Raw genomic sequence first — 21,810 nt, forward strand, 5'->3', positions numbered from 1 at the left:
GAAAAATTACTAATATAGCAAACAACACACACACATTATGTGCATGTTTCATTATGCAAAATGAAAGCAGCCAGACTGAGACGATTTTATATTATATGATGACTTGTGTGATATTTTGGAAAAGGCAATGTTATAGAAATAGCATACAGATCAGTGGTTGGAGGGAGAACCTGACTTCAAAGATCATCATAATGTAATTTTGGAGAGTGTTGGAACTGTTCTGTATCTTGATTATGGTGATGGTTACATATCTGTATTCATTTTCAAAACTCATAGAAGTATACTCCAAATTATACACGATGTTTAATTATACTATATGTATATTTTAAGTGTGAATTAAAATGTAATTAAAATATATTTAGCTAGGAATACTGGGATACATTTGTATAGCACAGGGAACTCAATTTGGTGCTCTGTGACAACCTAGAGGGGTGGGACGGGGAGGTGGAAGGGAGGCTTAAGAGGGAGGGAATGTGTGCGTGTGTACACACTAAATTGCTTCAGTTGTGTCGGACCTTTTGCAACCCTATAGACTATAGCCTGCCAGACTCCTCTGTCCATGGAATTCTCCAGGCAAGAACACTAGAGTGGGTTGCCATGCCCTCCTCCATGGGATCTTCCTGACCCAGAGATCAAACCCAAGCCTCCTGAGGCTCCTGCGTTGCAGGCGGATTCTTTACCACTGAGTCACCAGGGAAGCCCTGAGGGAGAGGATATATTTATACTTATAGTAGATAACATGTTATTGTATAGCAGAAACCAACACAACATTGTAAAGCAATTATACTCCAATTTAAAATAAATAAAATACATATATTTAGCTAGGAATATTGTGTGGTCCTGTCAGACAATTGACCTAATGTATCATATGGGAAAGTAATTAAATCACATTTACAGACATATGCTATCAAATGGCAAGTTGATTAGATCACATTATCTAATGTATACAATCATCTTCTAGTAGCTATGAACAAAATATAATCAAATGAAATAGAAATGAAGCAGCAATACAGGCTAAGATACAATTGTAGCAAGAAGATTTGAAATATTAAAAGCCTAAATATGATAAACATTCTTTTTGATAGAAAGATACAGGAAAAAGGTTAAGCAACAGCTTTTTTGCCTTTTCATACTGTTCATGGGGTTCTCATACTGTTCATGGGATGAGATGGTTGAATGGCACCACTGAATCAATGGACATGAGTTTGAGCAAACTCCAGGAGAAAGTGAAGCCTGGCATGCTGCAGTTCATAGGATCACAAAGATTGGGACATGACTTAGCAACTGAACAACAACAGCAGCTTAAAAAAAAAAAAAAAAAACTACATACAGTAGGGAATAAAATAATGAGTATAATTGATAAAATATTTTACTGAGTTCAAAGTTTGCACCATCACTCACACATACTAAATATAGAAGAAAGACATATGTGAAAACTGGGTTTGATCCTTGAGTTGGAAAGATCCCCTGGAGGAGGGCATGGAAACTCACTCCAATATTATTGCCTGGAGAATCCCCATGGACAGAGGAGCCTGGCAGGCTATAGTGCATGGGGTTGTAGAGTCGGACACAACTGAGCAACTAAGCATAGCGCACAGGTAAAAACTGATGAGTTTTTCTAAACTCCAATTAATGAGTCTGAGATATAATAACATACTGTTCTTGTATGGAATATACATTGCATAAATGTGATAGAATTTTCTCCCATGTACCTACAAGCCATATCATATTTTCTTTCTTTACGTTACAATTCTGAAGATAATTGTGGATAACTTACATATGGGTAGGATCAGTGGGACAATGGTGATTCAGAAACATTGGAAGCTGCACTCTGTGCATGCATAGGACTTTCACACAAAATGGAAAAAAATTTCTGCTCCTACAAGACCTTTCATCTTGCCAATCAGCCATGCAAGATGGGGTGTGTTTTGTTGTACTTTTAAAGTTACAATTTAATAGGACTCTGGTTTGAGCAACATATAGTTTGTAAATCTTAAGGCAGCAATGTTAAATAAGGAGGCAGTTATGAGAATTATTAGGGACATGCAAGTTTCTTACAACAACCGTTGGATAGTTCTGTTGTGTAAACCTAAGCCAGACACTTATGAGAAATAAAACTGAGGAGTTAAAGTTGTTAATAACTCATGCATTATACCTATAGTTTGGACATCTATATTGTTTATACTCATTGCCTTACAGTTGGGGTGAACTGTACAGATAGACAGATGTACACATCCCCAGGAGTAGCATAAATCCATGAAGGCAACATCAGCTATCACTGACTGGAGTGAAATGTACCTGACTGCCTGTCAGTTCTCTTTGTAAGTTAGGGTTCAGTGAACTCCCAGTTTGGAATCTTCTAGGATGAACTGAATTCAAATAAAAACTGCCCTGTAGGCAGTTAAAGCTGAACTATAAGTCTGTCTTTCAGTGATTTTTGTTCTGATACTTTTCTTCATATTTGTAGCTACTGCCTCTGTGAATATTTTAACTTTGCAGACATTTTGGCCAATAAACTGTTCAAGTCTGTGTCTTGATTCCATGCCATTAGTTTGTATCAAAGCTTGCATGTATTCCTATGGCTTTTATTTTCTTTTCATTGTGTGAATTGGACTAAAGCAATGCCATTCTTCAAAGTGAGAAGGTTTTATTTGGAAAATTCCTTTGAAATGACTTTATTATAGATTCTAGAATTGCCTGACTAGTCATTTCTAGAATATAATTCCCAAGAAATTTCTTCCAATAAAGTGAATTATGGATTGGTAGCACATATTTTTTTCCTTGAATGGCAAACAGAGGAAAAAATAAAGAGGATTTTAACTTCAATTTTGAAGAAAAATTGTTTGGTTTGGTGGTCTGAAATTCAATCTATGATCATGGGTGCTTTGAGTAAAAGAAAAATTCAGGACTGCTGTTTCTCCCCACCTCATTTTTCAGGCCCTGACAATGTTTTTTTTTTTTTTTTTTTAATATTATGAGAATATACATTCTGAGTAATGCTTACCATGAACATTTAAAACACAAATGGCACATCCAAGGTAAAAATAAAGGAAAGCAACTCAATAGCATTCTGTCAGAGAGTTGAATTTTATGGTCTCATGAGAGTAATTAGAAAAGTCAACCATGAAACTATCAAAGCTATGCACAACACAGGGCTGAGAAAATGTTTTCCAGTAGATCTTTTAATCTACAAACTTTAGGTCACATTTCTTTGTGCTTATACATGTTAGGTATATTTGACAGATAGGCTAGAAAATGGAGAGTCATTATTTATATGGAAAGCCAAGGCCATGATAGGCAGTCGGCTTATCCTGTGACTAGTTCTACAACCTATGGTTTGGTTTGGTTGCTAAGTCATGTCTGACTCTTGTGACCCCATATACTGTAGCCTGCCAGGATCCTCTGTCCATGGGATTCTCCAGACAAGAATACTAGAATGGATTGCCATTTCCTTATCCACGGGATCTTCCCAACTTAGGGATCAAACTTGAGTCTTTTGCTTTACAGGAGTGTATTGCAGGAGAATTCTTTATCAACTGAACCACAAAGTAAGCCCTCTAAAACCTATAGCAGTCACTGATTCCACTTAGCCTCCATTTTCTAATCAAGAAAGGGCAACAATATCGATTGTTGTCACAGCAAGATAAATGTAATTGGTGTGCAACTGTCATGAGATAGTCAGCAAAATTACAGCTACTTTTATTGTTGAGATGAAGAAGAAGGAAATGGAATTATGGTACCATGATACCAGAAATTATCATGGAATACCTGTCTATTGATTTACATTGTTAAAAGAATCATTAAATAAAATAGTTTAAAGACAGTCTTGAAGATGACCATTTAAAAAGAAATTAGTAGCTTTTGGTCAAAACAGCAACAACAATAACAAGAAAACTAGAATTCACAAAATTTTGACTTTGAGGAGATAGTAGCACCAGGTAGGAAGCAATATTATGTAGTAAGAGAAGAAATCATTAATGATTTAAAGTTTAATGAAAAAGGTATATTCCAGCAGAAAGAGGTAAGATGCTTTGGTTTTCTTGACAGTAGCACTATCCACTACATTCAGTTGGTTTTCACTGAATCAAACCCACTGGTTTGCAGCTACTTTCCCAGTTTTAATACAGGGAGTCCTGCATCCTTGGCAAAGTACTCTGTCCAGGTCAAAATGGTCTTCATTTTGGTCTTCATGACATTGTCTTGGTCTTCACAACACTGACTATGAGTTGGTCAAGATATGCAGTGGTGAATGGAAGTTCATAAGGCTTTTCATCTTCATAGTTAAGGCTGTAATTTTATTCTGTTGTTGTTGTTGTTCAATCGTTAAGTTGTGCCTGATTCTTGAAACCTTATGGATTGCAGCACACTAGGCTTCTCTGTCCTCCACTGTCTCCCAGAGTTCGCTCAAATTCATGTCCATTGAGTTGGTGATGCCATCTAACCATTTCATTCCCTGCCACTCCCTTATCATTTTGGCTACAATCTTTCTCAGCACCAGGGTCTCTTCGCATCAGCTGAACAGGTATTGGAGCTTCAGCATCAGGATCAGTCCTTCCATTGAATATTCAGGGTTGATTTCCTTTAGGATTGACTGGTTTAATCTCCTTGCTGTCCAAGGGACTCCTAAGAGTCTTCTCCAACACCACAATTTGAAAGCCTCAATTCTTCAGGTCTCAGCTTTCTTTATGGTCCAACTCTCACATCTGTACATGACTACTGGAAAAACTACAGTTTTGACTATATGAACCTTTGACATCAAAGTGACGTCACTGCTTTTTAATACGCTGTCTTGGTTTATCATAACTTTCCTTCCAAGGAGCAAGCGTCTTTTAACTTCATGGCTGCAGTCACTGTTTGCAGTGATTTTGGAGCCCAAGAAAATAAAATCTGTCAGTGCTTCTATTTTTTCCCCTTCTATTTGCTATATAATGATGGGACTGGATGCCATGATCTTGGTATTCTGAATGCTGAGTTTTAAGCCAGCTTTTTCACTCTCCTCTTTCACCCTCTTCAAGAAGGATTTTTGTCCCTCTTCACTTTCTGCCATTAGAGTGGAATCTTTTGCATATCTGATGTTGTTGATATTTCTCTCAGCAATCTTGATTCCAGCTTGGGATTAATCCAGCCTGGTATTTTGCATGATGTACTCTGCATAGAAGTTAAATAAGCAGGGTTGTTTACAACATACAGCCTTGTTGTATTCCTTTCCCAATTTTGAGCCAGTCTATTGTTCCATGTTTGGTTCTAACTGTTGCTTCTTGATCTGCAGACAGGTTTCTCAAGAGACAGTTAAGGGTCTGTCTTTAAGAATTTTCCAGTTTGTTGTGATCCACATGGTCAAAGGGTTTAGTGTAGTCAATGAAGCAGAAGTGGATGCTTTTTTGGAATTCTCTTGCTTTTTCCAAGATCCAGTGGATGTTTGCAATTTGATCTCTGGTTCCTCTGCCTTTTTTAAATTCAGTTTGTATATCTGGAAGTTCTTGGTTCTTGTACTGCTGAAGCCTAGCATGAAGGATCTTGAGCATAACCTTACTAGTGTATGAAATGAGCACAATTGTAAAGTAGTTTGATCTTTGGAATTGCTCTTCTTTGGGATTGGAATGAAAACTGACCTTTGCCAGTCCTATGGCCACTGCTGACATTTCCAAATTTGCTGGCATATTGAGTGCAGCACTTTAACACCATCATCTTTTAGGATTTTAAATAGCTCAGCTGGAATTCCATTGCCTCCACTAGCTTTGTTTGCAGTGATGCTTCCTAAGGCCCACTTGACTTCACATTCTAGGATGTGTGGCTCTAGGTGAGTGATCACACCATTGTGGTTATCTGGGTCATTAAGATCTTTTTTGTATAGTTCTTCTGTGTATTTTTGCCACCTCTTCTTAATATCTTCTGCTTCTGTTAGGTCCTTACCATTTCTGTCCTTTATTGTGCCCATCTTTGCATGAAATGTTCATTTAATATCTCCAATTTTCTTGAAGAGATTTCTAGTCTTTCTCATTTTATTGTTTTCATCTATTTCTTTGCATTGTTCATTTAAAAAGACCTTCCTGTCTCTCTTTGCTATTCTCTGGAACTTTGCATTCAGTTGGGGATATCTTTCCCTTTCTCCCTTGCCTTTTGCCTTTTTTTTTTTTAAATTCCTCAGCTATTTGTAAAGCCTCCTCAGACAACCACTTTGCCTTCTTGCATTTCTTTTTCTTTGGGAAGGTTTTGGTCACTGCCTCCTGTACAGTGCTGTGAAACTCTGTCCATAGTTCTTTGGGCACTTTGTCTACCAGATCTAATCCCTTGAATCTATTAATCACTGCAGGTATATAATCATGAGGATTTGATTTAGATCATACCTGAATGGACTGGTGTTTTCCCCTACCTTCTTCAATTTAAACCTGAACTTTGCAATAAGGAGCTCATGATCTGAGCCACAGTCAGCTCCAGGTCTTGTTTTTCTGATTGTATACAGCTTCTCCATCTTTGACTGCAAAGAACATAATCAGATTTCAGTATTAACTGTCTGGTGATGTCCATGTGTACAGCTGTCTCTTGGGTTGTTCGAAAACGATATTTGCTATGATCAGCCTGTTCTCTTGACAAAATTCTGTTAGCCTTTCCCCTGCTTCATTTTGTACTCCAAGGCCAAACTTGCCTGTTATTCCGTGTATCTCTTGACTTTCTATTTCTGCATTCCAATCCCCTATGATGAAAAGGACATCTTTTTTTTTTGGTGTTAGTTTTAGAATATGCTGTGGGCTTCCCAGGCGGTTCAGTGGTAAAGAATCCACTTGCCAGTACAGGAGATGGAAGAGATACTCATTCGATCCCCGAATCGGGAAGATCCTCTGGAGGGGGAAATGGCAACCGCTCAAGTATTCCTGCCTAGAGAATCATGGACAGAGGAGCCTGGCAGGCTACAGTCCATGGGGTCACACAAAGTCGGATACAACTGAGTGACTAAGCATGCACACTAGAAGGTATAGTAGGTGTTCATTGTACCAGTCAGTTTCAGCTTCCTCAGTTTCAGTGGTTTTGGCATAGACTTGGATTACTGTAATGTTGAATGGCTTGCCTTGGAAAGAACCGAGATCATTCTGTCATTTTTGAGACTGAACCCAAGTACTATATTTTGGTCTCTTTTGTTGACTATGAGGGCTACTGCATTTCTTCTAAGGGATTCTTGCCCACAGTAGTAGATACAATGGTCATCTGAATTAAATTTGCCCATTCCTATACATTTTAGTTCAGTGATTCCTAAAATGTCAGTGTTCACTCTTGCCCTCTCCTGCTTGACCACATCAAATTTACATGGCAACCCACTCCAGTACTCTTGCCTGGAAAATCCCATGGACAGAGGAGCCTGGTAGGCTGCAGTCCGTGGGGTCACTAAGAGTTGGACACAACTGAGTGACTTCACTTTCACTTTTCCCTTTTCCCTTTCATGCATTGGAGAAGGAAATGGCAACCCACTCCAGTGTTCTTGCCTGGAGAATCCCAGGGATGGGGGAGCCTGGTGGGCTGCTGTCTCTGGGGTCGCACAGAGTCGGACATGACTGAAGCGACTTAGCAGCGTGGACATAACATTCCAGGTTCCTATGCAGTATTGTTCTTTACAGCATTAGACTTTACTTTTACCACCAGATACATCTACAACTGAGCAACGTTTCCACTTTGGCCTATCCACTTCATTCTTTCTGGAGCTATTAGTAATTGCCCTGTGCTCTTCCCCAGTAGCATATTGGACACCTTCTGACCTGGTGTGGGAGGGTGGAGGGAGGGGATTCATCTTTAGGTGTCTTATCATTTTCCTTTTCATACTGCTGACCAGGTTCTGCAGGCAAGAATACTGGAGAAGAAATGGGTTGCCATTTCTTCCTCAGGTAGACCATTTTTTGTCAGAACTCTTCAGGACAGGTATATTTTCTGGTAATGAAATACCATTTTTACAATTTTGTATTAAAAGTGTTTGCTGGATAGGTGGACACAGCACCTCTTGTGCTCTCTAGTGGATATTTCCAGAAGTGTTAGGATGGGATTATGTCACACAGAAGTGAGACAGTGATCTGGAGATGGTGGGGGAGAATGTGAATGATAATAAATGTCTCTGTTCGGTTCAGTTCAGTTGCTCAGTCATGTCTGACTCTGCGAACCCATGAACTGCAGCACGCCAGGCTTCCCTGTCCATCACCAACTCCCAGGGCTTGCTCAGACTCATGTCCATCAAGTCGGTGATGGCATCCAACCATCTTATCCTCTGTTGTTTCCCTCTTCTGCATTCAATCTTTCCCAGCATCAGGATCTTTCCCAAGGAGTCAGTTCTTCGCATCAGGTAGCCAAAGTATTGGAGTTTCAGCTTCAGCATCAGTCCTTCTAATGAACATTCAGGACTGATTTCCTTTAGGATTGACGCCTAGGAGAAAACACGTCTAGAATAAACATTTAGGAGAAAGAAAAATACCAAACTAGTCTGCAAAGAGATTTTGAATTTCTCCCCTTACTTGGCAGTCCCGCCCCACCCCTGGGGTTAGGGTGCGGAGCTGTTAGGACGTGGGCCGTGTTAGGATGCTAGTGGGGAAGGAGTGAGGTGCAGGCGGAGCTGGAATCCTGATATCCCCTTCCCCCACCTCCTCGCCAGCCATGAAATCCCACCTCCGACTGCCCCGCCTCCCTCCCCGAAGGCTAATTCAGGAGACTTGCAGCCTATAGCCCGGCCAGGTCCTGTGGCTGCAAGTGGAGCAGCTGCTACATCATCAGTGCTTGTGATACCAGGATACCCTTCTGTTCCTTAGTAAGAGTTATGGCAACGTGCTCTGTGATGACATTGGATGGCATCATCTGTCATCCAGTACATTGAGAGGAATGAGTTCTCCTACCAGGTGATGAAAGGCAACTTGCCCCTCTGCAGCCATGCCAATCCAGGTGAGGTGCTGATCCTCAGGGGTGAGGATGGGGGTGTCCACCGGGAAGTGGTGCAGCATTCCTCCATGGAGTCAGTGGTCCAGTGGGAGAATGAGGGCCATGTCATTCAAGTCTCTTAAGAAGTTCCTACTGGGCATGGCTGTTGACTGTGCTGTACTGTGCTTAGTCTCTCAGTCATGTCTGACTCTTTGTGACCCTATGGTATGTAGCCTGCCAGGGTCCTCTGTCCATGGGATTCTCCCAGCAAGAATACTGGACTGGGTAGCCTATCCCTTCTCCAGGGGATCTTCCCAACCCAAGGATCAAACTGGGGTCTCCTGCATTGCAGGTGGATTCTTTACCTGCTGAGCTACCAGGGAAGCCTTCGCTACTCCAGTTCAAAGCTCACCCTATCCGTGGGTGATGGTTTTGAGCTCCATGAAGCATAGCCAGGATGCTTTTGATATCATTATCACCAACTTCTCAGACCCTATGGGCCCTGCGGAGAACTTCTTCAAGAAGTCCTGTTACCAGCTCATGAATAAGTCCTATTACCGGCTCATCCCTGAAAGAGGATGGCATCCTTTGCTGCCAGGGTGAGTGTTAGTGGCTGAACCTGGACCTCATCAAGGAGATGCTGGTAGTTTTGCAAATCACTCTTTATGGGCATGGCTATGCTTCGTGCACCATCCCCACCTACCCCAGCAGCCAAATCGGCTTCATGTGCATTCCTCTGTGTGAGCTGAGTAGTTTCAGTTGTATTTTACTTTGCAACCCCATGAACTGTACCCTGCCAGGGTCCTCTGTCCATGGAATTCTCCAGGCAAGAACACTGGAGTGGGTTGCCATGCACTTCTCCAGGGGATCCTAAATTGGCTTCATCCTGTGTGGCAAATATCCAAGCACCAACTTCTTGGAGCCCCTGAGGCAGCGGACACACAAGCAGGTGGAACAGATGCAACTGAAATACTACAATTCTGATGTGCACTGGGCAGCCTTCATCCTGCCTGAGTTTGTCCGCAAGGCCCTGAATGATGTGTGCTGAGCCCAGGGGCCACTGCTGCCGCAGCTGCCCATGACCTCTGTGAACAGTGAGCCTCCAGGGTACCTGGACCCCACCAGCCCTAGAGAAGACTCCTGCTGGCTCGTTCCCCAACCCAGCGTTACAGGCTGCAGAATGATGCCTGGCTTGCCCTCGTAGATGGAGTGTTTTTCTGTGTGGCGTTCAGCTTCCAAGCTTATACCAGATGCCTGCAGCACCACCTCCGCCTTCGGTGACCCCTCACTGATTAAACATGTGTATGTAGAACAGCAATGAGAACAAAGTACTCTGCAAATATTAGGAATTCAACACTAGATATTTGTATACTGGCTATTTTTGAGTATGCAAGAGCCTTTTTTTGGGGGGAGGGATGAGGCTTATCCTTTGGGCTCCCTGGTGGCTCAGAAGGTAAAGAATTCGCCTGCAATGCAGGAGATCTGGGTTCAATCCCTGGGTTGGAAAGATCCCCTGGAGAAAGAAATGGCTACCCACTCCAATGTTCTTGCCTGGAGAATTCCATGGTCATGGAACCTGGCCACAAAGAGTTGGACACAGCTTAGTGACTCTCTCTGTCTCCCTCTCTCTGTCTCTGTCTCTGTCTCTCTCACACACACACCCCTCTCTTCTAAGCCACTAGTAGCTGAGAACTTCACAGTACAGTTTATGTCTTGGAAGAGGAGAGAGTAATTTGATGAGCTACAAATTAGCTATTCATTAAGAAGCTAAAGCATAAATTAAAGGTAAAGTAGTGGGTCATAGCATAGTATATTTGAACCCAGAAGTTGAAATTGGGGCATAAATGGTCTTCCTCACACTATTCCCTTCCTTCACTTAAAGTGAATCTCTTGCCTGTTATCAAAAGAAAGGCAGAGCTCAAGAAAGGGAAAGGAGAAACAGAAGAAAACCACAAAAATGAAACAGTCAAGAGTTGTTCTGAATGCTCTTCATTCACTCAAAATTAGTACAGTGAAATTCAAACCCACTGAATAATAATCATGGCCCCATTTGCCTAGATTTCAAGTATCTTAAGCTGGAGTAGGTATGTGTTATCTAGTACTCATGAGCCATGTGATGGAGGTAGAAATAATCCTGTTTGATAAAGATAAAAGATCTTGAAAAGGATTTTCTAGAGAACAGGCCCATTCTAGACTTTAAGCCTGCCTGAGGCTCCGGAAAACTAAATGTAAAATGTTGTGGTAACATACTTGGTCATGTACAGATCTGTTATATAAACACCCTCAATTAATTTTTGACTCACTTTTTATTTTCTCCCAAATTTGTGTAATAGTGCCAAATGCATTAACATTGTAACATTTATGCCTGGATTCTGTCTTCTTGGCTTTTTTTTTTTTTTTTTTAAAGGGAAGCAGAAGGTAACAGTGGTGGGACTTGGTAATATTTTCTACCTAGGAAGAGTCTCTCTGACCCTAGCTAGTTTTGAAAGCTGATATGCCTCCCAACTGGCTTCCCAGGTGGTGCTAGTGATAAAGAACCTGCCTGCCAATGCAAGAGACATAAGAGATGCAGGCTAGATCCCTGGGTCCAGAAGATTCCCTGGAGAAGGGCATGGCATCCCACTCCAGTATTCTTGCCTGGAGAATCCCATGGACAGAGGAGCCTGGCAGGCTATGGTCCATAGGGTTGCAAAGAGTCGGATACGACTGAAGTGATTTAGCATGCATGCATGCACGTCTCCCAACACCTACTAGGTGATCTGCCAAATCTGAAATTTTTTCACTATTCAACTATATGTTTTATGATGTACAGTTTGCCTGCTACATCATTGGATCTTGCCTTTCTTTATGGAACTATGAGAAGATCTATATTTCTTGCCTGAGATGTAGGTATATATAACTTTATATTGGCTTAGAAGTTGATGTAACAGTAGAGATTATGAGCTATAACCATTTTCCCCACTAAGTACTGGTAATCTTTCTTGGAATGTGGAAGAGGAAAACTCCTTGATTCATTCATCAAATAGGTATTAAAAGCATGACCACTACATGCTAAAGGGTTTACAATTCTAGAGTGCATCTTATAAAGTTTTTTGGTATTTAGAGATATAAAAAAAAAACTTTTTAAAAGTTTATAATGTTAAAACTGCAGTAATGCCAGAAATCAACACCTACTCAAAATTGCTAGTCAAACTTTGTCAATAAAGGGAATTATATTTTATAGTATAGTATTTAAAGGAATTTAGATAGAAATTATATATAAATGACATGGATGTTTGTGGGGTTGTGTTTCAGTTCAGTTCAGTTCAGTTCAGTCACTCAGTTGTGTCTGACTTTGTGCGACCCCATGAACTGAAGCACGCCAGGCCTCCCTGTCCATCACCAACCCCCAGAGTTCACTCAAACTCACGTCCATCGAGTTGGTGATTCCAGCCAGCCATCTCATACTCTGTCGTCCCCTTCTCCTCCTGCCCCCAATCCTGCCCAGCATCAAGGTCTTTTCCAATGAGTCAACTCTTCTCATGAGTACTGGAGTTTCAGCTTTAGCATCATTCCTTCCAAAGAACACCCAGGACTGATCTCCTTTAGAATGGACTGGTTGTGTTTAGGTTTTCTTATATTTTGGGGACAGATAAACAGTTTCATAGAATTTCTATGTTGTAAAAATAGCTGAAACTAAATTGTAAGCTTCAAAATTGTCCCAGTTTTGCTTGACTGAAAGGAAATGTGATAAGGGTTTGTATGTAGAGTCCATAAACCAAGTTATTAAACATATGATTAGCAAGACAAAGCCATCTAGTTCATGTTCCTATTGATAGATGATGTTTATTAATTCTCCACTGTATGCTAAACTTTAGGGCTTCCCTGGTGGCTCAGTGGTAAAGAACCTGCCTGCTAGGGCAGGAGACACAGTTTAGATCCCTGGGTCGGGAAGATCCCCTAGAGAAGGAAATAGCAACCCACTCCAGTATTCTTGCCTGAGAAATCCCATGTAACAGCAGATCCTGGCAGAGTACAGTCCATGGGGTCACAAAAGAGTTGAGCATGACTTAGCAACTAAAGCAAAAACAACAATGCTAAACTTTAGGGAACATTCTTTTTGAAAAAACCTTCAGTCAGAAAATGGACAAAAATATTTAAATTCAGCTATGAATGCTAGATCACTGTGGGTTTGGAAAAAACCACTATACTATCTATAAATTCACTAAATGAAATTTGTACTACCTTTGGTTAGACAATTAGTGGAGAAGAAAATAAGTGAGAACTTGGATTTGGGACACTCTGGTAATTCATGTGACCTGATTAATCTCTTACACAGCACTCATTTAAATAATTTGCTCACACTAATTTTAGATCTCTAAATTGCTCATACTCTGTGTGTAGAAACTGATTATGATTGTCATATCCATGAAGTTCTACAGAACTAAGAAACTTCAACTCAGATCTCAAAATTAGTAGGCATGTAGTAATTTGAAATCTGCTTATCTTAAAGTAGCTCCAATGGTTTGAATGTATGCGAATTGATAATATTGTGTGATTAATGAAAGGAGCTACTGGTGACTACTTCAGGGATTGAAATAGCTGAAAAGGGCAAAAATAAATCCATTCTGTTTTATTATAGTAGTTTTGGGGTACCATTAGAGGCAGAGATTATTGAACTGACCATTCTAGAATATAAAAAATATTTTTTGTGCTAAGACCATTGAGTCAGCAGTGTTTCAGTGGTTTCTTAAACACACAAACAAAAAATCAAGCAAGAAATACATATTTAGATGCATGTGTGCCTGCTCAGTCATACCTGACTCTTTGAGACCCTGTGGACTGTAGCCCGCCATGGTCCTCTATCCATGGGATTATCCCAGCAAGAATGCTGAGGTGGGTTGCTGTGCCCTCCTCCAGAGGAACTTGCTGACCCAAGGATTGAACTTGCATCTCTGCCACTGCAGGTGAAGCCCTATGTTTAGGTGACCAGAATCCAAAATCATGTATTGAATTAGAACTATAAAGAAAACCTATTTAATTTTCCAGCTATCTTAGTAGAATGTATTGAGTAAGCATTAAGGATTATTATTATTATTACCACCACCATCATCATCATCATTAATTGTGTTAAAAGGAAACTTTGGGAGGCATAAGTGACCTGCTGGCAAGGATTATCTGGAGCGTGCAGTGGATCGGTTTTGCTCTCAGCAGTAGGCAGCATTATAATCAATAGAAATTGCCCATATGGGGTTTAAAAGACACTGTGATAATTAAGTTCACCAGAAAGACACAGAAAGTTTTGGAGCTTATTGTAAACCACGACTCTCTGAACCTTCCATAGATTTCACTGACTGCAGTGTCTAAATCGGAAGATAGAGAAGTTTTTTTTCCCATGCTCAGCAAAAACTGTTAACTGGCTTTTGTGTGGGGGGTATAAATAAACATTCACTTAGTGCTTCTCATATTCTACTGAGTCAATATTAAACTGCTCTTCTCTATTTTTGTTAATAGTCATCATCATCAAAACGTTTGTTTGTCTTTGTAAAGATTTTCCCGTATGTCCATGGTTCAGTTAAACATTCTCTGCCATCTAGGAAATTATAGCTTAAAATAGTATCAATACTTCACCACTTTATGTCTCAACAAACCTTTTTTTATCAAAGTTCCCTGAAGGCCTTGACCTTTACATAAATAAGAGTAGAAAATGGGTTTGCAAAATACAAAAAATGTGCTATTTTTAAAAATCCCACAAAGTACCTTATTTGTTGCTGTCATTTGAGAACAGGGCAACACATAAATTTAGCATATCTAATAACTTTTCACACAGAGAGGTTACAAAGACCTGTTTGAGCATCAAGGGAATAACCCAGAATAAATACCTAAATCAGTGTTTCTCAAATGTCATTGATGATATCAGTCTTCCTACTAAATACTCCAGGTGATTTTGATACTTACAGTTCACTTACTGTTTACTGTGCTTTGAATTATACCGCTGTAAGTGACTTAGCAGCAGCAGCAACCTCCATATTCTTGGTCTAACAGCAAATGCCTTTCCATATTAGAATTCAGAAACTTTGAGAACTAAATGGATTAAATACCCAACTTTCAGATCTTTAAATACATTATTTCATTCAGTTCTAAGGAAACTTTTTAGTTTGATGGATTTCAATCTTCTTAATAATATCACCTACTCTGTAAAATACAAGTGTAATCCATTTTTCCACAAAATCTGTCTGAGGAAGTGTTTGTGTGTGTCTCTTCTCTCTGGCTCAGTGCTAAAGGATCCACCTGCAGTTTAAGAGGCATGGGTCTGATCCCTGGGTTGGGAAGATCCCCTGCAGAAGGGAATGGCTACCCACTCCAGTATTCTTGCCTGGAGAATCCCATGGACAGAGGACCCTGGCGGAAGGGGACTTAGTGGCTAAACCACCTTCTCTCTCCAAATGACCTTGACATCAGTATGTTCAAGTGGCTTATACCATTTCTGAGTTATTAAGGTTTGGCTTAATACTTTCTGATTAGCCACGATTTCAATGTATTTGCTTTAAAGAGGCTTTTGTAAGTTGTATACAAAAAGGAATTTTTTACCGTGCAGAGAAAGATATTATATGTAAATAAGGCAATATTCGTAGCATGACAATCAAAGATACTTCAAGGAGTGGGGCATTGGATTATGTACTTAGTTGCCAGTTATAGATTATAGGAGACTATTATGTGAAAATATTATTTACCTAGAGTTGACGTAAAATATGTCAGAAAAATTTTTAAAAGAAATCTCAATTTGTTCACTGTATGAAAAAAGGAATAGACCATAGCCCACTTCCATGAAACAATTGCATTAGTAAGGGGAATTTTATTTTTAAAATAAAAAAGACAGACTTTTAAAAAAACTATTACTATTTACTGTACTTTAAACAGTTCTTCTATGAAGGTCTTTCTGGTATATTAAAGACCTGTTCCAATCAAAACTATTCTTTACTGGCTGATGAAATAATTATACTAAGTTATCAAGAGACTGTTCCTGATTTCCCAGGGTAAAATTTCTTTCTTTAGCAACCACAGATTGACATGCTTCACTGTTCATTATTCATCATTCTTTTGCTTCCTCTGCTTTATAGGCTGGATCCAGAAAAGTCTCCTTGGAGACTTTATTGCACATGCTTGGACATCTTGATGATGGCTATGGTTTTTTATTTTGTATTGCTTTTTTTGTTGTTTTGTTTTTCTTACTTGTCAGAGGGTCATTTGACTAGAACTTAATTAGTTTATGTTTGTTCTAGATAGTCTTCAGAAGCTGAGTCACTTCTCCAATTTCTGTTGTTTTTAGTTTTGTTTGTGTGTTGGTTGCTTTTGTCTGTGGCTGGAGAGATCTTTCTGAAATAAACAACTCACTGAACACAAAAGCAATCAATCAAACCTGCTAGTTTTCCTCAAGAGGCTCAATGTTTAGTTTATTCATTAAGAAACTTTTGCCTTGTGTTTTTCCCTCTCCTCTTCTATCTCTTCTTCTTCCTTATGTTTATAAGAAAAACTCAAGCAGCTTTGTGTTTTAATAGGCAGGGCTGAAGGCAGAGTTCTGCCTCTGGGAAATGTTTATTCTGGAAAAACACAGGAGACATCTGTTTGGTCTGACTTATCTAGACTAAGTCATAAGCCATCTTGGGCTAAAAAAGAGAAGATGCCTTAAATATTGATGCCTGTCCAGACTCAATTTTATGTTTAAAAGCCAAAGAATTGTGGCCACTGCAACCTCTTAATTCATCAGTAAATATTCATCAGTGCACTAATATTTTGTTAGTCATTTTCCATTCTGGGGATATGAATAAAGTTCATAAACACAATGGTTGTTCTTGACAAGTAGCCATTTTTAAGCTTTCTGTAGTTACTTGAAAGAACAATGCTAAGGAAAAATCAAATTGTGTATTTATTTATACCAGAGCTGTGAATGTCTCTGGGCTGGGAGACGTGGGGAGTATGGAGGGAAGAGAATGTGAGTAATATCCTGATTCTGCTTTGTCCTTTCTTTGCTCTTAAACCTCTGTGCAGATCTGCCAGAAATTATCACCCAAGGGGTTCTAGTTCTCTGTTCCTGCCTCCAGCTAGCAGCCCAGGGCTACCACCCTACTCCCTCCTCCTGAGTTGGCTACTATTCCATTTGAAATAGAGAAAGGGAAAAACTAGTTGAGGGCTTTCATGCTATTTTTTTTTTAACTTCTCAGACTAAACCTAGTGGAAGTCTTTTTATTCACTTATTTGTCTAGTCTTCACTCACTGTATAAACAGAGTATACTTGCAAGTGTAAAGAGTCAGTAATTGTGGGGATGGAGGCAGTGTCGATAAGAGAAAGGGCAAGGAAAAAGAAATCTTAAAGAAAGAAACAGAAGCCTTCCTTACCTTGAAGTCTAAAGGAAATCAATCCTGAATATTCATTGGAAGGACTGATGCTGAAGCTGAAGCTTCAATACTTTGGCCACCTGATATGAAGAGCTGACTCATCAGAAAAGACCCTGATGCTGGGAAAGACTGAAGGCAGGAGGAGGGGACGACAGAGGATGAGATGGTTGGATGGCATCACCAACTGAATGGAAATGAGTTTGAGCAAGCTCCGGGAGATAGTGAAGGACAAGAAAGCTTGGTGTGCTGCAGTCCATGGGATCACAAAGAGTAGGGTGCAATTGAGTGACTGAACAACAACCTTGAAGTCTAGCTGGGGGAAAATTACATACCCTAGTTGAATAAATGAAAGCAATTAAAAAGCAACAGGCAAAAAAACAATAATGTAAATACCATCTGAGCCACCAGGGAAGTCCATATGTAAGTGCTGATAAGGATGGGAGAACTGCAAATATTTAGTTCAGTTCACCATTTGAGTAGACATTATGTGCTAGAACCTGCATCAGAAATGTGATGGAAAATAAGAGGTAAGCATCTGGAGGCGGATATAGCTACAAATAACTTTATTATGAGGTACACTGTGTTTCCCTGGTAGCTCAGTCAGTAAAGAATCCACCTGTAATACAGGAGACCCAGCTTTGATCCCTAGGTCAGGAAGATCCCCTGGAGGAGGAATTGGCCACCCACTCCAATACTTTTGCCTGGGAAATCCCATGGACAGAGGAGTCTGGCAGGGTACAGCCTACAGGGTCACAAGAGTCGGACACGACTTACTGACTAAAACACTGTGCTGAGTGTTTTAAGATCAACAAAGTACCATGGGGGAAATTGTGAAGGGAAACATTTTGAGTTGAGAGGGTAAGGGTTCTGCACTAAATTCCAGTGTGTGTGTGGTGGGGAGGTTCCCCACACCAAAAAACAGTTCTCTGACATGAAGCAGGTGCCCTACAATTCAGCTCAATTCTAACACTATCTGCCCAGTGGTGGTAGTGGTTTAGTCACTAAGTCGTGTCTGACTCTTGCGACCCCATGGACTATAGTCCTCCAGGTTCCTCTGTCCATGGGGTTCTCCAGGCAAGAATATTGGAATGGGTTGACATTTCCTTCTCCATTATCTACCCAGAGGTAGTATCAGATTCCACAGGTTAAGGATTTAGTCCTACAAGACAGTACCCCCCTCAACCAGACACCAATCACAAGCTCAGGTAATTGCCTGTGCTTCTGACGGTTGAGAATAGATTGCCAACAACTTCCTCTTCAGTTCAAATATTTGCTAGAGCAGCTCACTGAACTCAAATACTTTACCTACTAGATTACCGTGTATTATATATTTTTCTAATTTTTAAAAAATTAAACTTTTTTATTGTGGTAAAATTCACATAATATAAACACCATTTTAACATATTTAACTGTACAGCTCAGTGTCACTAAGTATATTCACATTGTTGTGCACTCTCACCATCAGCCTCCTCCTGAACTTTTCACCTTCTTAAACTGAAACTTTGTCCCCATTAAACATTAACTCCCCATCCCCACTCCCCACCACTACAACCCCCAGCCCCCACCATCTACCAATGTATTTTCTGACTCTATGAACTTGACTATTCTAGGTACCTGAAATAAGTTTACTGGTGTATCATAAAAGTGTATAACTTAGGAACAGCCAGATAGAAGAGAGGCATAGGGCTAGGTGCGGGGAAAGGGTGAGAGCTTCCATACTCTGCCTCACTCTCCCAGCATCTCCACAGGTTCACCAACCTAGAAGCTCTCGGAACTCCCTTGTTTTGGGTGCTTATGGAGACTTCATTACATGGTCACACTTGATTAATTTATAACCATTGGTGGCCACTGACCACTGGTGACTGACACAACCTCCAGCCCTTCTCCCTTCCCAGGAATTCAGAGGATGTGACTAAAAGTTCCAAACATCTATTCCTGATTGATTCTCCTGGTTAACCAGTCCCCGTCTTCAGGTGCTTTCCAAAAGTCACTTCATTAACATAAATTCAATTGCAGCGGAAAGGGGGCTTCATATTTCACCTTTATGGCTCTGAAGAATTTCTAGAACTGAGGGTAAGAGACCAAAGATTGTGAACAAAAGATGTCCCCATTGCTCTTATCACTCAGGAAATTCCATGTGGTTGGGGAGCTGTGAGCCAGAAACCTTAGGCAAAGACTAAATATACATGAGAAATATATTTTGATCATCTGAATGATTATATATATATTTATTATAAATCACAATATTGCAGGGGGTTAGGAAAGTTTTGTGTAAGAGGTGTGATTTGAGCTTGGCTGTGAAGGATGTAGCTAATATCTTAAAGGTAGAAATGGTAGGACTGTGGGGGAGTGTAGGGTGTGGGGGAAGTGTAGGGTGTATTCAGATTCCCCTGTTGTATTTCAGAAATAATGCATAAAGTAGGCTGCAGGAGGAAGTCAGACAGAAAGACATGCTAGAGGTCAAAGTCCTTGAAAGCAAAACTGAGCAGCTGGAACTTAATTTAGTAGACAACGGCAATACTGATGATTTTTGAAGAAAGAAGTAAAGTGAAAAAACCTATCCTTTAGGAAGCAGTTTAGCATATGGTTAAGAGCTGGTGCTCTGAAGTCAGGCAAAACTGGGTGCAATCAATGAATATTTATTGAGCTCCTATGTTCCAAGGACTATTCTAGTAATTGGGGCCAAAGTAGTGACGTATATTGGCAAGACCTCTGCTCTCATGGTACTGACTTTTCAGCTACGGACAGGAGAGATAAATGATAATACACACAAAGACGTTTTCTAGTTAATTTAGGTAAGAGTGATGAACAAAATAAAACAGGGCAATATGATGATGACTGGTAGAAACAGGTAAACTGCTTTAAATTTGATGGTTAAAGAAGGCCTCACTAATGACATGAAGTTTGAGTTAAGACATGAATTACATGTTGGGATGATCCATGTGAATATCTGAGGCAAGGTCTTCCAATCAAAGCAAAGAGCATATTTAAAGGCCCTTGTGGGAATGAGCATGATGTGTTCCAAAAACAGACAGAAGGCCTGCTTGGCTGGACTGAAATAAATAAAGGGGACACCTGCATGAAAGTAAGTTCTAGAAGGAGCCAAGGGTCTGATTACATTTGTCTTTGTAGACCATGGTGAAGATTTTGTTTTTATTCTACTTGTAATGGGAAGCCATAAGAAGAGATTTCAAGCAGGGTTGATATCATATGGTTCATATTTTTAAAAAGGTAGCTCTGGCCAATGTCGAGAATGTGTATGGAGTATACATAGAATTAGAGAACTCAGGACATGTTTTAAAGGTAGTACAGGAAAAACTTGTTCAAAGGCTATTGTTTCTAGTTATTTGACTTTGAACAAATTGCTTAACCTCACCTCAGTGTTCACATCTGTAAAAAAAGATATAATGGTAATGACCTTAAAGAGCTGTTGTGAAGATCAAACTAAAACTCCACATAATACAGCTAGCACTACATCACACGTACTCTTTCAAGGATAGCAGCTGTTATTATTACTATTCTGATGGTGATAATAACTTTGGATTGGACTTGTGAGTAACTACAAGCATGATGATCTGTTAGGAGGCTATTGTGATTATCCAGGTGAGTCAAATTGAGAGGCTGGAATAGGGCAATGGAAAGGAAATGTGGGAAAGTATCATGTTAATAAATTTAATTAACGCACACCAAACATTTAATTCAAGTAGGAATACTTAATGACATATTCAAATGACTAATAAAGTTTAACACTAGTATGTGCAGAGTCAAAACTCACTTCTGTGATGAGATTGGAAATAAAATTGCTAATGCTGTATTTTCTCTCCCTTAATTTCTGGTTGACTAATGACTTTTCTATATATCATTTCCTATCACATAAAACCATCATTCATTTAAAGTATGCTGTTGAGACGTGGCCAAAATACATCAACAGAGACCTCAAATGAAATGGTGGTGGATGCGTTGCACTCTCTTTCAACTCTGTACTATAACTAAAATCTTCTCAGGCTATGTCTGAACTTCAGGTGATTCTCTTGTATTCATGAATAAAAATAAAAGTCGACCTTATGTTTGTTGTTTTATGTTTGGGGTGAATCTGGTTACCCTATCAATGGGAATAAATTGTTGATAGTATTGGTAATTTTCTTTTAACATTATATGAGTTACTAGATAAGCCATCATCCTTGGAATATGAAAGGACAGTTTTTAGTTTACTCACTTCTGTTTTCTGATGTTGATCACTCATGACAGACCTAGACAGACTGAAGTTCAAAGGACTGGTCTAATATTTATGAAGTTTAATGCACAATTATTTAAGTGACAAGACAATATCCATAAAGGTTAAGGCTTATGAATATTAAAACTTTGAAGAGTTCTTTGGCAGGTGTGAATTTTTATCAATTATTTCCTTATAGATGAGTGAAAAGAAGCCAAATTTAAAATATGCAAATCACCAGGCAAAGGCAGATAGGACTCAGAAAAATCCTGGCTAACTCACCACTGCAATTGTTATTTAATTTTATTTTTTAAGATTCAGGTTTTTGGAAA

At 39.8% G+C, this 21,810-nt stretch overlaps 1 pseudogene; it reads left to right on the forward strand.

Moving 5' to 3' along the window:
* The first annotated feature begins 8,650 nt into the window (after positions 1-8,650).
* LOC147340955 (spermidine synthase-like) overlaps positions 8,651-21,810 on the forward strand; it is a 43,320-nt pseudogene continuing 30,160 nt past the window's right edge.

Source organism: Bos grunniens, chromosome X (genome assembly GCF_055505025.1).
Source record: "Bos grunniens cultivar Pamir isolate PY7600 chromosome X, Bosgru_T2T1.0, whole genome shotgun sequence".
NCBI lineage: Eukaryota > Metazoa > Chordata > Mammalia > Artiodactyla > Bovidae > Bos > Bos grunniens.